The 17,339-nt window shown below is 35.3% G+C and overlaps 1 protein-coding gene across 2 annotated transcripts in view; it reads right to left on the reverse strand.

The window, feature by feature from the left end:
* LOC129729620 (zwei Ig domain protein zig-8) overlaps positions 1–17,339 on the reverse strand; it is a 113,940-nt gene that overhangs the window by 42,369 nt on the left and 54,232 nt on the right. The gene's annotated exons all lie outside the window — the stretch shown is intronic.

Consider the following 17,339-nt stretch of genomic DNA (forward strand, 5'->3'; position numbering starts at 1 on the left):
GTTTTTGCCCCCTTTGATGCGGACTTGTTGAATGCACATGTCGCAGCCTGATTCGCCAACTAAATTTCCTGCTCAAACAAACAAAAACATATGGCAAGGAGTTTTTTGTTTTCGGTTTTTGCTCTCGGACAAAGAAAACTGATGCCGCGAGCTAGTGCTTTTCAATAGCTCACTTTCCAAACATTTAGCCCGCATTTAATTCCGTGTTGGAGCAGTTTGAATTATTGCAGTAATGAGCCCCAGAATAGCCAGCATATAACGAACGCCTGTAGCGTTCGCCATTATGGCACATAAAAGCCTGGCATGATTCGAGATATTCTACATCGCGAGGCAGGCGATTAATCGTTCCACCCAGCGACTGTCAATTTCGCGGCATGGGATAGTGATGAAAGATGAAGAGTACAAATTTAACATAGCAATCTGAAATTTTTTGGGTATATCTATTTGACCTTCAGATATTTTTAATATTTTGACACTTGTAACAATTTGTGACACCTTTGTTATTTTTGACATTTTTAAAATGTTCTTGATAGGTCATTGAGATTTTATTTTGAGAAATGATTGACGTTTTTGTCATGTTTCTCAAGTTTTTTGCATGTTTCTCTGGATGCTTTGGTTTTGTGATTATTTTCCATAACCTCTTGTATGTAAGATGAAAATGTACAGTAATTTACCATAAATGCCTTCTCGTAATTAGCTGCAATAGTACCGTCGAGTATGCCATCGTCAGTTAGATTTTACTTCAATACTGAGCGAAAAAAGAGCAGTAAATATTTCATATTATTGTAACTTTTTCATAATCGTTGCAAACAGATGGAATGTTTTAATACAAGGAACCCGGCTTCCTGTGCGTAGTATTACGCCACTAGCCACTAGCAACATTGTCAAAGCAATACCAGCGTGGCATAGTTCAAATGATTGCAGTTTATTGTTAGTTTGCTTTTTGTCGTCTAACCAACGCCACTGGTGTAAATTCCTAAATTCCTAACGCAGATTACAGTGAGGTCAGGGCAACAATTTCCAGCATTAACACACTGGAGTTCCATCGTAGTAGGAGGGGAAAAACTTTCTGTTTGTTGCCATAACTGTTTCATCCAAGGTTGATTAAATTTGCACATATTTGCACAAATACTGTCCGTTTCGTTGGAATATGGCTGGGAGGATTTTGTCTTGCGAGCTGTCTTCCTTTTGATCCCTCCGATCACATCTTCTTATTTCGAACGGAGCAATCTAATCTACTTTATTCGTTTCACCACCTATCCAATTAGATGCTATGGAGTAGAGCACCTGAATTTTGCTTAGTCCTCAGCCGGAATTTAATCGTTTTGAACGCAAACAAACAAGCCAACATTAGGAGAACAAAAAAAAAACTCCGAATGGCAGCGCCTTCTATGTCAACTCAAGATGTGTCATTAAACCAAGCATTGTTAAATGCTGCTGGTGAGTTTCCAGAAATGGCACCAGCTGTGCTGTACTGTGTGTGTGTGTGTGTGTAACGAAGGAAACCTTCATTTTGCCACATCCACTTCCATGCCGTGCCGGATCACGAATTCCTTGTGCGATTAACAACGGGGAAGAAGAACACAACAACAAAAAAGCACATATACAGAACTTCAGCGACGAACGGACGGACGTTCCACTTCTTGTTCCGGCTCGGTGTCTCCGGCGCTTTATGTACGGGCGCGTTCCGGACCGTTTTATTGCTTTGTTTTGGACGGCAACAATGAGCGCTTAGAGCGACGCGACATTTCGAATCGATTAATTCGGGTCGTGTTTTATTTGCTTATTTGCTATTGCTTTGCTGTTCGTCCTGGATCTGCTCTGGAGGGGGTGTGCATTTTGGTATTGATTGTCTAGTAAGATGAATAACAAGATAACGCAGTTTGAAATGTTTTTCCTTCATTTGTCATTGGGTTTTAGCATTGCTGGTTTAAATTTCAATACTTGTACCTACATGGCACGATATATTTGAAATGAGTGTTCATTTCATTCCGCTTCCACTTTTCAAGTGTCAACCATCAGAGTTGGCAAGAAGTTGGTGCGTGGGAAAAATGTACTAGAGCTAAGAGTACCATTAATATGGCTTGAACACATTCACAACAGTAATTGGGTGCATTTTACCTCTTCGTTATTTAGCAAACGAAAAGAGATTTTTTTCTGGCAGAGCTGCAGTAGAGCTTTGATAGAAGGAGAGAAGCCAGTGTAACGCTCTACGGTAATATTCAATGACTTGTCATTTTTGTGCAGGCTGCAGGGCATTAATGGTACGAAGACTATCGTTACAGTTGTGTAACTATTGTTTGAAAATATCTGTGTCTGCTCATAAATAGGACTTCATAATTCGTTTCCATATTTTGGGCTTTCCTTTCTGTCGATGAGGACAGCCAAAAAAATTGAAACCTCTCATTATCTGTGATACGAAAAAGTCAACAAGTTACACTGCGACGGTCGCAGCAGTCATTGATTGAAAAAGTTGGTAGTGGTACACGACGCAATAAATCTTAGTGGTTAAAACCGACGCTGTCATAAGTTAACATTTATTTGATGGCATTGAAATACTAAACAGACATTCTCGTGAATAAACTAAACACTGATTTGCAAGTAAGTACCAAGCAGATAAGAGGGAGGGTAAAGAGTGAAACGTATTTACATAATACACTTAAGACTCGAATACAATGGATACAGTTGTGGCGGTTTTGTTGCGAAAACAGACAAGTTAACCCACCAGAAAGTTGCCACAACACAACCGTATCAATTTTGTTTTGGATCTTTGTTGAATCTGTACGATGCAACTTGAGTCCGTTCCGTGTTCTAACCGATGTTCGATACATGGAGGTTGAAAATGCTGTAAGCATCAAAACACTGTTACGGAATTAAACTCTTGTGTAATAGTCCGCACGTGAAATTCTACGAAACACGTTATAAAGGTTGCAGCGGAATCAAAGCAGAATCTTGAAACTTGAGCTGCTTTCGATGATTTGAATGAACTTCAGTTTATGTGTATGGAATAATTAGAATGCATTAGCGGGATTTGAATCTCCTTCAAAAGGCCCGTATCGGTACCGACTTTGCATCCATTTGTAATATCGTTTATTTTCTCCTATCTAAACCTGGGCTCAAGCGAGTCTTCACATGTGGTTAAAGCCAATTATATAGAAAGCATAGTGTTGTTCGGGCGAGAAAAGGTATTAAATAATCATTACTGCTATGCCTTAGGTACCTCGTCTCTAGTCTCGCTTTCTCTGGTTAGAGGCAAGGCAATTCATTTTGGGGAAGTATAAAGCGGGATGCTTCTACACGTATTCGTTTGGTTGAATTGGCCTTCATAGTCACGCAAGGTTAGGTTATTAAAAAGTCAATGTTTAAAGTTATCCACAAAAAAGTTGATTGCCTTCACAAAAGAATCCTAAACCAACATTTACTAGAACCTAGTTTATGAAATACAAAATACGAACTTAAATTTGTCAAATTCATCAGAAATGTTAATAACGTCAGTGGCGTAGCCAAGGGGGGAGGTTCAGGGTTCAAGCTCCTCCCCCCTTCCCATTTGAGCCTTCGATTCTCAGTTTTTTTTCTTCTTCTTGCATTACTTTCCATTAGGGTGCCAATGGAATATATGAAAGCTTCGTCTTCTCGAAAATAGTAGGATGGTGGTATCCAAGACACGACCGCATAGTTGACGTAGGACTACAATAGTTTTTTTTTTTACTTTTGGCACGGTTCGATTCTGGCACACATGTGCCAAAAACGAGCGGTTATGTCTAATCCCATTTTGTATGATTATGACCAAAGCAGTACTATGTTTCTAAGTACTCGGGTGCTAACATCAAGTATCTAGATCGTCAGCCTGAATTCATCAAGCGACACCCCAAACGACTTGGAACTAAAATTAGTTTATTGGTGGCCATTTCTACTGTGAGGATCGTCTTTAGTTACTTAAAAAGAAAAAAAAGTCATGAAAATAGAACCGTTCATTTTTGGCATGGATCGATTTTGGCAACAGAAAAATACCTTTCATTCTAATACAGTCAATTTTCTTTAATACACGAAAATGCAACCTGCTTTGAAATAATAAATTGATTACGATTTAGTAGAAATTAAACTTCCTTCTATATCTATTTATCTTGTGAAAAATGGCTCACTCACCGATCACAAAGCGGCAAGATGCCACATAATCAGTGCGTCTTGAACTGTCCTACAGATCAGACGTTTTTTCGGTTGCTTGTGGACTGGTCTTTGACTGCCTATAGCTTCAAAGTTTGTGTTTTGTCAGTGTGTCTTTTAAAGACTACCTGAAAGTTATTTCCCATCAGTCTTTCTCAAGACTACCTACTTTTGAATTTAACATTTGTTTTAACTTTTTTCGTATCACCTGAAATGGCTGGACGGAAAAAGAAACCTCGCATCGCTGCGGGGAGGCAAAGAGAGGCATCTCTTTCTGACACTTCGAGTGTCTGTAGTGTCAATCCTTTTGATATTTTGCCTGAGCAAGAAGCTGGTGAAATGGAAGTTATTAATAATGAAACTATACAAAATATAAAATCTTTAAAAAAGGAGAAAGTTCCACCTATTGTGGTAACTATTTCTTCTGAATTTAATGTATTCAAAAAGGAACTTTCAACGTTTGTTTCTGACGTTAAAGTTAGCCGACTCAGTAAAGGGTCGTGATCGTCTTGTTCAGTATTTAACTGACAAGATGTACAAATTTTTTACATATGACACCAAGAACGCCAAGCCGTTCAAGGGTGTCTTGAAAGGTCTCACCAACGATCAAACCGTTGATGAGATCAAACTTACTTTAACAGAATTACTTGGCATAGCCCCTACCCAAGTAATTCTAATGAAACAAAAATCACGAGGCGAAACAGTCAGAGAACTGGAATTTCCCTTGTTAATTATTTAATTAATTTTAACCGCAATGAGGTTAACAACTTAATTTTTTTTTGGAAAAAGCACATGCTTTGTATAATGTGCGTGTAAAGTGGGAAATTTATAGGAAGTATGGCGGAGGTGAAAAGCATATCACCCAATGCCGTACTTGCCAACGTTATGGCCATGGTTCCAAATTCTGTAACATGGACCAAAAATGTCTTAATTGTGGAGACTCTTCTCACAAAAAGGACACATGTCCTGTGAAAGAGAGTAAAAATTTTCGCTGTGCGAATTGTAACGGCAACCATATGTCAAATTTTTATCAATGCCCAGTCCGTTTAGCAATTGTTAAGGCAAGGCAAGGTAAACAAAATTCAATTTCTCAATTAAAACCAACTTCAAAACAAAATTCTCCAAGCGTACCAGTGACGCATAGTTTACCTACTCCTTTGCATACCCGTTTAACTTATGCACAGGTTACAGGTAGTTCGAACATTATACCGCCTAGTGTTGGTAGTTCGAAAATGACCGTTAATATGGGTAAGCAAAACAGGCTAGAAAATAATTGTACACCTATCACTCCAGCTAATATTGCTACCGAAAATATTTTTTCTAATGTCAACTGCCTGGGGCCTATTACGGCAGGTAAACTTTCTTTTTTGCAACAGGCAATGTTCGATCTTATGAACGCCATGTTGCAGGCAAAATCAATGTTTGAAGCCATTCAAATAGGCACAAATTTTACTATTAAAATTGTTTCTAATTTAAAATTTAGCAATGATTTTAAATAATATCAAGCGGGGGCCTAGTGTGGTTGGTAACGTCTCCGCCAACCACGCTCGACGCCTGGGTTCGAATCCCACCGCCGACATAGGTGTCGATGGTTGTGAGGTGGCGTGATCCACTCACAACCAACCCAACTGGTCTAGATTCAATCCTAGCCGACACCGGGAGATTTTCTGAGGCGAAAAATCTCTGGGATCACGCCTTCCATCGCATGAGGAAGTAAAGCCGTTGGCGCCGGTCCGTTAATAAACGGGTCGTGAGTTAGGGTCCTGGGTGTGGAGTCGCCTCCCTGGGCGTCGGTGATTGGCCACAACAGTGGCGGAACTAGACCGACGGAAAATAAGCGAGAATAAAAAAAAAAAAAAAAAAAAAAATGATTTTAAATAAAACAATTAAAATATTAAATTGGAATGCTCGCTCATTGAAGGTCAATGAGAATGAGCTTTTTAATTTTTTAACAGTAAATAATGTGCATATTGCAATTATTGCTGAAACATTTTTGAAACCTAACATAAAATTAAAATATGATCCCAATTACGTGGTTCATGGATATGATAGGATTCAGGGTTCCGGCGGTGGAGTTGCAATTGTTATTCATCGCCGAATCAAACATCGTGCTCTTCCCCATCTTGTAACGAAAGTTATTGAAACTTTGGGAATTGAAGTTCAAACTGAACTTGGGATTTTATTTATTGCCGCAGCATATTTACCATTTCAATGCACACGCGAGCTCAAAAATTATTTTAAAGGTGATTTACAAAAACTCACTAGAAATCGTTCGAAATTTTACATAATCGGCGATTTTAACGCTAAACATCGTTCATGGAATAATTCTCAAAGTAATTCCAATGGCAAAATTTTATTCAATGATTGTTCTTCAGGATACTATTTTATTTTGTCTCCGAATAGTCCTACATGCTTTTCTTCTGTAAGAAACCCTTCAACAATTGATTTGGTGCTAACAGATCAAAGTCATGTATGTAGTGATTTGATCACACATGCTGACTTTGATTCTGACCATCTTCCAATAACTTTTTCTTTATCACATGAACCAGTTTTAAACCCTATGAGCTCTGTTTTTAATTATAACAAGGCTAATTGGGAAAGATACAAAACTCATATTGAGAGAAATTTCAATAATGAGCTTGATTTGCAAAACGAAGTGAATATTGATTCCGCTTTGGAAGCATTAAAATGTGCAATTGTTGATGCCAGGAATTATTCTGTTCCAAAGGCTCAAGTGAAATTTGATTCATCAATAATTGACGAAAATCTTTAACTTCTAATTCGTTTGAAAAATGTCCGCAGACGTCAATATCAACGTTCTCGTGACCCTGTTTTTAAAACTATTTATAAAGATTTACAGAAAGAGATTAAGCATAGATTTACTCTTCTGAGAAATCAAAATTTTGAGACTAAAGTTGAAAAATTGAAACCATATTCAAAACCATTTTGGAAGCTGTCGAAGATTCTTAAGAAACCTTCAAAGCCTATTCCAGTTTTAAAAGATGGTGAACGTTTTCTTGTATCCAATGAACAAAAGGCTCAAAGACTTGCTCAGCAGTTTGAGAGTGTTCATAACTCAAATTTGAACTTTGTGAGTCCAATTGAAAATGAAGTCACACGTCAATTTGATTTAATTTCTTCCCAGAATTTTTTACCTGCAGAAATAATTGAAACTAACTTGAATGAGATTAAATCAATTATTAAAAATTTCAAAAATATGAAAGCACCTGGTGACGATGGAATCTTTAATATACTAATCAAACATCTCCCTGAGAGCACAATGGAATTTTTAGTGAAAATTTTCAATTGCTGCTTCAAAATTGCATATTTTCCCAAATTATGGAAAAATGCAAAAATTACTCCCATTTTAAAACCGGATAAGAACCCAGCTGAAGTTTCAAGTTATCGACCAATCAGTTTGCTTTTTTCAATAAGTAAACTGTTTGAGAGAATTATTCTTAACAGAATGATGTCACACATCAACGAAAATTCAATTTTTGCAAATGAACAGTTTGAATTTCGCCATGGGCATTCCACAACTCATCAATTGCTCAGAGTTACTAATATGATACGAGCTAACAAATTTGAAGGTTATTCCACTGGAGCTGCTCTTTTAGACATAGAAAAAGCATTCGACAGTGTTTGGCATAAAGGTTTGATTGCGAAATTGCAAACTTTTAATTTTCCAATTTTCCTAATCAAAATTTTAAAAAATTATCTTACTGATCGAACTCTGCAGGTTGTCTATCAGAATTCAAAATCTGATAGATTTCCTGTCAGAGCAGGTGTACCTCAAGGTTCAGTCTTGGGTCCAGTCCTGTACAACATATTCACTTCAGATCTTCCTGATTTACCTCATTGTTCTGCGTCATTGTTCTGCGTCATTGTTCTGCGATGACACAAGCATTTCCGTAAAAGGAAAAAGTCTTCGTGTCATATGCAGTCGATTGCAGAAAAGTTTAGATTTTTTTTTTCTTCTTGCAAAAGTGGAAAATCTCTCCCAATGCTTCTAAAACTCAAATGATAATTTTTCCGCATAAGCCTAGGGCTTCTTTCCTCAAGCCAAACAATAATCACGTTGTCAAGATGAATGGGGTTATTTTAAGTTGGTCCGACAAGGTTAAGTACTTGGGACTAATTTATGATAAAAAACTTATTTTCAAAGAGCACATTGAGAGTATACAAGCCAAGTGCATCAAATATACGAGATGTTTATATCCTCTCATTAACAGGAATTCTAAACTTTGTTTAAAGAACAAACTTTTAATTTACAAACAAATTTTTAGACCAGCAATGCTTTATGCTGTACCGATCTGGTCAAGTTGCTGTTCAACAAGGAAGAAAACGCTCCAAAGGATTCAGAATAAAATTCTGAAAATGATTTTGAAGCGTCCTCCTTGGTTTGGTACACTCGAATTACATAGACTTACTGGTGTTGAACCATTAGAAGCTATGTCAAATAAAATTATTAACAATTTTCGACAAAAATCGTTGCAATCCTCAATTGCTACGATAAGCTCTCTTTATAGCCAATAAGTTAGCAATTAAGTTAGTTGTAAGTTTACTTCCCCTTTTCTGACAAGTAGGTTTAAATCCCTACGAATGATAAGTCCTAATTGCGAAAGCAAACAAATCCTAACAATTAAAATTTCAAATTTCTAACAGTGTTGAGAAGTCACCATTTGTGATTGGACACACATACTCATTATTTACTAATATTTATCATAAATACTTAAGCTACTAACAAATCCCCCCTTATAATAAATAATAATGCCACATAATTTTTTTTTTTTACAATTACAAGCTCGTGGAAAAAAATATCGATAACGAATTACAGTTTTTAGGCGGAAATGTGTATTCACATAAAATTTAAAATTGACATAGAATTTTATGAACATGTTAACATTCAATTCAGGTTAATTTAAACATATTCAGTATATAGAATCAATCAGAAATTTTTTATCAGTTTGAAAATACCAAAGAACAATGAAAATACCATATTTTAAAGTCATATGTCTGTTATCTTCAAAAATAAACCGAGAAAAACAGTGTAGAGTTCAAAAATAAACAACGCATTTTATCTGTACAATGCACCAAATTTATCTACCCTGCTATCTGCCTCTACCGACACGTACAGAATTTTGTTGTCCCAGGTGGCGCAGCGTAATTTGCGGCACCCGAATAATTATATTGAATTCTGATCAGGGCTCCTGATTCCTGCATTGAATCTTCATTCGCTTCGTGAACCGTTCGCTGTGGACTAATGTCAATGTAACACGAACGCATACTTCATCGGGCGCGTACAGGTGTTCGGATGAACTGAAACGATCGATTCATGTCTTTCCCTTTTCCTGCTGTTTCTCATTATTTGCCGATTGGATACGGTTAAAAATCACATCGATGCAACTCAGTAAATATTTGTATCGGTTCACCGTGGCATTGATAGATTCATCATGGCAAATAAAATCGGGACGAAGACAAAATAGCATTCGCATCGAATCGTTCACTGAAGCTTACCAGAATTTCTGAGCTTGTTCATACATTTGCTGGTGCTATGAGACAATAGGCCGTATGAGTTAGGACGAAAATATACTGGCGCGTCTTGCACTGCGGAGACGGTTTGCCTCGCCGTGCGTTAGCTGTACATTAACCTGCGGCAGGGCTTTACTTAGGGCTGTACATTAGCCTACGGCGCTAGTATGTTCACGGCCTTAAAGCGTTGGCTTTATTCGCCGCTGCAAATACTACGAGACAAGCAGGACAAACTTTTTTGTTCATACGGCCGGGATCAAAAAAGCTTTTATTTTTGTATCTATGTCGTGAGGATTCAATAAAACAGCGAGCATAGTTTCTTAAGAAAACAATTAATGTTGGAAATCATACAAAATTTAGTTGAATTTATTATGATTGACGACGGGGAACATATTGTTCATATTTTTCTCGGTTTTTGAAGATGCATGGCAGCGCCGTGTTAGTTGTAAATTAATTAATTGTAAATTAATACAACTAATCATTTGCTTAATTTGCGAAGTCTGTCTCATTTATCTAGAATTTTTAAGAATATTTCAATCCGAATAACCAAATTTTTGAAATAACCGAACAGTTAGTGTGCTTACTAATAATTCTTGTACTCGGTAAATATGGTTACATATATTTAAAAATTATTTTTTAATCGATGTTTGCAATATACGGTAAATAATTAAATTGCAGCTTTAACCCTCTAGTGCCCAAATTAATTTTCAGACGGACTTCGAAAAAATCACTTTGAAACTTTATAAACATTTTTTAAGTATTGATTGAAACTTTTCAGAGGTTCAACTGAAGACCGTCTAAAGGCGGCACTGGGTACTAGAGGGTTAATTTATTTATCTTGGAGATGAAAAAAAGAATTTGCAACCAACAGATTTTATTTTATTCAAAAGGTATAGCGCTTTCTTCAAAGTGTTCTCATTGCTCGGAGGTGGTTTTTCTTAGTTTTATTTTCGGGGTGAAAAATGCGATACAGCGAAATAATCTTTTGCATACACTTAAAGATAGGTTTGGGCATAGGAAAATGAATGTTGATTAAGAAAAACGCAAAATGGCATATTTTAACAATCTTGTGTGCTGGGTTGGCGTGCATAAACAAACTAAGGTTGCTTCATAGGCGTGTTTTAATCGCGGGTTTTTACGCGAATTCCGGAATTTACGCGGTTTTTTACGCGACACGTATCCCTCGCGTAAAAAGCGGCTTAAGTGTATACAACAATTACTTAAGTTATTTATACAAATTTACATTTGTTGCAAACCCGATCAGAAAGAAAAAACATAAATGTAACAGAAGTTGTTAGTTTGTTACGGGGAAAACCTTCCAGGCTGTGTTTTCAATTTGGTCCCGTTAGGTGTTAAAATAACAGAAATTATAACAGAAATGATTCTACTAGTATCAAACACATATTAAAATTTGTTACTAACATATTAGCTTTCTAACAAAATAAGATAGTATATAATACAATATAATAACAAACATTGTTAGAAACAACAGGTTTTGATAAAAACGAAAAGTTAGTTAGACTTGTTCCAGAACTACTTCATTACATGTTTTGTTATTATATATATATATATATATATATATATATATATATATATATATATATATATATATATATATATATATATATATATATATATATATATATATATATATATATATATATATATATATATATATATATATATATATATATATATATATATATATATATATATATATATATATATATATATATATATATATATATATATATATATATATATATATATATTCAGATTCAATTTTGTAGTCAAAATTATATGGAAAAATACAAAATTGTATCAAAATATGTTGTTTGTATCTCACGTTGATAGAATTTTGTAATGTTTTAGTTGTGCTCTTCTGACCGGGAAGACAATTAATTTTACCACAGTTGAGATAAAAATATTTCAACGTTCAATACTTCTATTGCTACATAGTAGCAATAGCATAGTAGACAGACAGATTTTCACAATGATTATGAATTGCATGATTACGGAATTGTGAATATGTCCGCCATTTTGTATGTTTCTTTTGTCGATATTTTTTTCTTAACTCTTAAGTTACGTTCAAATAAATACAAATGATTGTTTCTTTGTGTCGCTTGAAAACATCTCAAAAAAAAAATCAAAAGAAGAAACCCTTTCTCAGAAGTAAAAATCTTTTCTATTTATTTAAACGGAACAATTTGATACCCTCTACCTGTATCTTCCTAGAGACTGTTTCCGCGTCCTGGCTTAACAAGAGCCAACTAGATAAGCTACGGATCAAAGCAAATGACTAAGGCCGTGAACATACTACTTATTCAATCAGAAGCAACCCGCCGGACATAGTCATATATATGTAATATATATATATATATATATATATATATATATATATATATATATATATATATATATATATATATATATATATATATATATATGTATATATATATATATATATATATATATATATATATATATATATATATATATATATATATATATATATATATATATATATATATATATATATGTATATATATATATATATATATATATATATATATATATATATATATATATATATATATATATATATATATATATATATATATATATATATATATATATATATATATATATATATATATATATATATATATATATATAATATATATGTACAGTCATGGAGAAAATAATAAATACACTTTTTGTGTTGGATAATTTTTCGTATTTGCGCACTGATTTTAATTGTTGTATGATGTTATGTTACGTCATTATGATCCGCAGACACTCTTTTTAAAAGAGGCACGGAGAAATGACTGAAGAATTTTTTTTGTCGGTGATTCCGAAAAATTTGTGCGTGAGTTAGTGTTTTTAAAGTGGCAACAAAAATAAATACTCTATTGAAATATATATACAAAACAATCCAAATTAGCTTCATTTCTCTACATATCGTTAGCAAAGTGACCTTGAACGTTACAAAACTCACTTTCAAAATTTCGTGGCTTGTCCTTTGTTTTGTAAAGCCATATTCAATCTCCCGGGTATGCTTACCACCAGGTTTTCACGAGTAGAAGCTGAACTAGCATTTCGCACTGCCTGTCCGACGTTCCATAAGTCTGTTTTATTCTTTGGATGATGCTTTGCAACCTAGACTTTCCCAATCTTCCATAGAATTTCTAAAGGATTTAAATTAAAAGTCTGCGCTGGTCAAACTAATAATTTTATATTTTCGTTTGAAAATCATTTTCTTGTTTTCAATGCTGTATGTTTAGGATCGTTACTCTCCAACGAAGAAGCATGTTTTCTTTGGCATACGGAAGCATTGCGCTACGTAAAATATCTACACAGTCGTTGATATTCATAGTTTATGTTATAAAATCAATGGGTTCCATACCAGCATCAGAAAACAGTATTACACCGTTTTGTGGTCACTTCCAAATTTTACTACTTTCGTGGTCAATTGTGCTTTGAAGGCAGTTTTCACCGGTCTTCTCACCAGCTGCTGACCATTTGAAACAAAAAGGTTGAATTTCGACTCATCCGACCAAAACACGATGTGCCGTTTAGTTGCACCCTAATCTAAAAACTTTTTAGAAAATTCAGTTCTTGCCAAAAAGTGTCGCTTTTGAAGTAGAATAAAGTTTCCTGTGTACCTAGGTGGTCGATTTTGCTTCCATATGTCGAAGAAAACATGCCACTTTGCTGGATCTCTATGCAGTATAACGATCCTAAACATACAGTATTGAAAACACGAAGATGATTTTTAAACGAAAAAATTAAATTATTAGTTTGACCAGCGCAGACTCCTAATTTAAATCCTTTAGAAATTCTATGGAAGATTGGGAATGTCTAGGTTTCAAAGCATCATCCAAAGAATAAAACAGACATGGAATGTCGTACAGGCAGCGTGAAATGCCAGTCCAGCTTCTACTCGTGAAAACCGGGTGGTAAACATACCACGAAGATTGGATATGGTTTTACAAAACACAGGTCAAACCACAAAATATTGAAAGTGAGTTTTGTAACGTAAAGGTCACTTTGCTAACGATATGTAGAGAAATAAAGCTAATTTGAATTGTTTTGTACATATATTTCAAAAGTGTATTTATTTTTTTCGCCACTCTAAAAACACTAACTCACGCAAAAAATTTTTGGAATCAGCGACAAAGAAATTTCTCCAGTTATTTCTCCGTTTCTCTTTAAAAAAGAGCGTCTGCAGATCGTAAAGACGCAACATAACATCGTACAACAATAAAAATCAGTGCGCAAATACGAAAAATCATCCAACACTGCAAGTGTATTTATTTTTTTCTCCATGACTGTATATATATATATATATATATATATATATATATATATATATATATATATATATATATATATATATATATATATATATATATATATATATATATATGCCGTGGGCTTGCATTTTTTTTCAACTCAATGCGTTTACATAAATAAACGTGTTAAAGCAATGGGGTATGTTTTTCATCATATTTACTCAGATTCTATCAGATTAGTTTGCGTAATAAAGCGCTTCTGTTAATTTGCAAACGATTTAGATCTGTAGCGATTTTGTGCTTTTGGCGCTTACGTCAAAATCCTAGCCCACGGTAGTATAAGCTTCTTCCTCGGCAATTTTCATTTTTCGTTTGGATTCGCCCCGAAGCATCATTGCGATTGGTAATACCATTCACCGTGAATATTCATCGGCATTGATCTGAGTCACAAAGGCTTCTGAAACGATGTATTCCCATCCGATCGCTCAATATCGCTTCGGATGACTTGAGTAAATCGTAGCCAATACGAATCAAACACGAAGGTAATCATATTACGTTTTAATAACTATTCATCGCCCACAAGCCACTCATAACAGTTCAGTTCACTATAGGCGTTGTTTCCATTGCTGAGTGAATACACTGTTGCCACGTGTTGTTGTGCTTCGGCAATAATGAATGAATACGAATGCAACGAAGTAATATTCAGCAGCCCTGATTCTGATATTTGCTACTATACAAAATAAGAAGAAGAAGACAACTCAAACGGCAGTTCGATTGTGTTCCAGGCCGCGTTAACCCAACACGTCTTACTGTGCGTCGACAGCGGCAATGTAGTCTTCACTTGGCTCCGCTGCACACAAATATCGAGTTCTTTTGCACTGATAGACGACGAGTGACTGTTACCTGTGCAAGCTATTTTCCTTCAAGATATCAGTTTCAATAACATTCTAAAACAGCAGAACGTAAAACTGTCTGATGGTGGAGGTGGTTACGAACTTTCAGAAAAAGATTCACCTTCAAGACATCAAAAGAGTCTAGGCGCATGAAAGCAAACATTAGTTGACCTATTGGGACGGGGAGATTCTGTTAATTTTTTTGGCCACTACTATACAATATATCACAGCAGGCAGTTGGTGTCTATTCATGAAGTCTGTGCCACGCGAGCTCGCATGTGATTGGTACATTGTTCGTGAAAATTCGACCTTGAAACTTTTATGGAATTTTCACTGTTTAACATTGAAAAGATAACGATAATTGAAGAATCACACAATTGTCCATCATTTTATCAATCCAACGATATATTGATTATTGTGATCCATCATGTGGTTACATCAGTATTAACGTTTGAAATCTTTCATTCCGACGTTACACCTTGGTTTTAATTTCCACAGAATGTATCTCGATATAGTGCGGTTAGACGTAGTCCGACATCAAAAATCCTCATGCTAAGTTTCAGCTCTATCGGACTTCATGCTGTGGAGAATACTCAAAGCGGTCAAAGCTTCACTTTTCACTGGATAAAAACCCGCACAGTATCGAAATTTTTCACTTTCACTCAAGAGTGTCAACAAATATCAACCCTTGCAGTTACTGCCTCGGCTTTCAACGGAATTCTTGGACTAAGAATTCAACGCCTTTTCTTTTTTACAAATGTCTCAGTTTTTCGTCAATTATAACAAAAGAAGGAAAAGGGGGGTTATAAAAACGTGACGTTAGTAGGGGGGGTGGGTCAAGAAAGTTGTGACAGTTTGTGACAAAGGGGAGGGGGGAGTTAATTTTTTCCAAATTTTGCGTGGCATCATTAATGGATGGTCCCTAAACAGAGAGAAGTGAACTTAACTCTTTTCATTTTTGCATATAATGTAATTCACTTTGTCCGGTAAAGTTATAACTTATATTACAAGAAACAACTTCATCAAAGACACCATACTTATATCTGTTTATTCAACTGGACTTTCGTGGAGTTTTCTACAGGTTGCCACTAAAAATCTATAATTTCAAATATAAAATTTAGTAGTGATTTTCTACAATTTTTCAATGTTCTATAATGTTGTTTGCTATAACGAAACAAATAATTTCATCAAAGAAAGTCAATTTTTATCTCTCATATTTCGTCGGTTACTGACGATGTTTATTAAAACAATTCATTAATTTACTAACAGATATCTTCAAAATCTGCAAATATCTGCAGACTAAACCATTTCTTTATTAAAGTTTAAATAAAAGACCATTTAATGTAGATATAGACATTTGTCTCTCACTGTATCCTGTGTATATATCTGTAAGTAAATTTGTTATTTGTTATTTATTGTTGTTAAATCATCTGACACATTGGTGGTCTTAATGATAATAAATATTACTAACTAAATGCTAATTAATATTTACAAACGATAAGAAACACTTTTAAAACATTTGAAACACGCTTTAAAAACAATTAAACATGTCGTCTACGAAGAATTTGTTTGAATGTTGTTACTGAGATGTTGAAATCGAATGAATCTGCTACGACGTTGAAGCTAGCTGACATGAAACGAACGGGGTCGTGTTGCCCATATGATGCAGTGCGATGCGGTAGCGATAGAAAGTTTCTCTGCCTTAAAGACCTTTCCGGAGCATACAGGTTTAACTGCTGCAGGATTTTTGGGGCGTCGATTTCACCGGTTAAAATTTTGAAGACAAACACAGGCTGTGTATCGAAACGTCTTTGCTGCAGTGTTTCCATGCCCAAAGCTGGCAGCGATCAGAGTACGCCGGTAGCTGCTGCGGGTCTCGCCACGGAAGAAAACGTAAAGCGTACCGTACAAATTTCCTTTGCACGGATTCAATTCTTGCAATCCAGTTTGCGTTGAATGGACACCACACTACGGAGTTCGTTTCAAGGACAGATCGCACCAAAGAGTAGAATAATGATCGGCCTGAAGGACAGGGCTGAATCCAACGTAACACCCAAATCTCGGACCTGGTTAACTCTTGTTAGAGTTTGACCAAGCATAGTATAGCTGAACATTTCCGGAACATTTTTTCTATGGAACAAAATCACACAGCATTTCAGGATACTAACTGTCAACAGGTTAATAGAGCACCACTTTAAAAAAAAACGTCGACTAGTCGCTGAAGTTCGAGACAGTCTGAAGTATTTCTTATTGTCTTGAATAACTTGACATCGTCTGCAAAAAACATTCGGCAGTTTTCTGGCAACACTAACGATACATCATTTATGTACAAGATAAAGATCAGTGGTTCTAAATTACTGCCCTGCGGAACGCCTGATACATTTGAAAAAATGAGCAGAATGTTGCGATCCAATCTTCACGTAGAGTGTACGATTTACCAAATAGGACCTCAGCC

This window comes from Wyeomyia smithii, chromosome 3, assembly GCF_029784165.1.
Source record: "Wyeomyia smithii strain HCP4-BCI-WySm-NY-G18 chromosome 3, ASM2978416v1, whole genome shotgun sequence".
Classification (NCBI taxonomy): domain Eukaryota; kingdom Metazoa; phylum Arthropoda; class Insecta; order Diptera; family Culicidae; genus Wyeomyia; species Wyeomyia smithii.